The following is a 604-nucleotide window of genomic DNA, read 5'->3' on the forward strand; positions in this document are numbered from 1 at the left end:
TCCGGCCCCCACCCCCCCCCAGCCACGGACGGAGCCACTGGCCGGGGGCCACAGGACTATTTTTCTATAACAACTTTTTGGTGCACAGTAATTTTTTCTTGTAATTTAATCAGCCGGGAGCTGCCTCCTGAGCCTGTTTTTAATTTAATGGATGTGGATATAACGCTAGAGAGACTGAGTTATTAAATGTTCAGAACTATGCAAACCAGCTCTGCTGCCTGTGCTCTGTATGCTGTGGGTGCCCCAGCCGGGGCAGCAGCCTGGCCGTGGACACTGTGGGCCTCAGGGGCAGCCAGATCTGCTCTGCAGCTGCAGGGGCTGGGCTGGTGGAGCCCTGCCTGCAGACTTTACCCCAGAGCCCGGGACTGCCCTTCCCTGGCTGTGGGCAGCAGCCGGTGCTGGGCAGGAGCTGCTGTGTGTGAGAAAGGCCTGGGGACCTTGCACCCATCTCACAGCATGTAGGCTCAGCCCCTTCACCACAGCCTGGGGTCCGGCTGTAGTCTCTGCGTCTAGCACCACCTTGCAGCCCGAACACGATGCCCCTGGTGCAGGAATGTCCAGGCTGGGCCCGGGACCCACTCATGCTGTGGCCAAGCTGCAAACA

Source organism: Corvus brachyrhynchos, unplaced genomic scaffold (genome assembly GCF_000691975.1).
Source record: "Corvus brachyrhynchos isolate BGI_N302 unplaced genomic scaffold, ASM69197v1 scaffold200, whole genome shotgun sequence".
NCBI classification, from domain to species: domain Eukaryota; kingdom Metazoa; phylum Chordata; class Aves; order Passeriformes; family Corvidae; genus Corvus; species Corvus brachyrhynchos.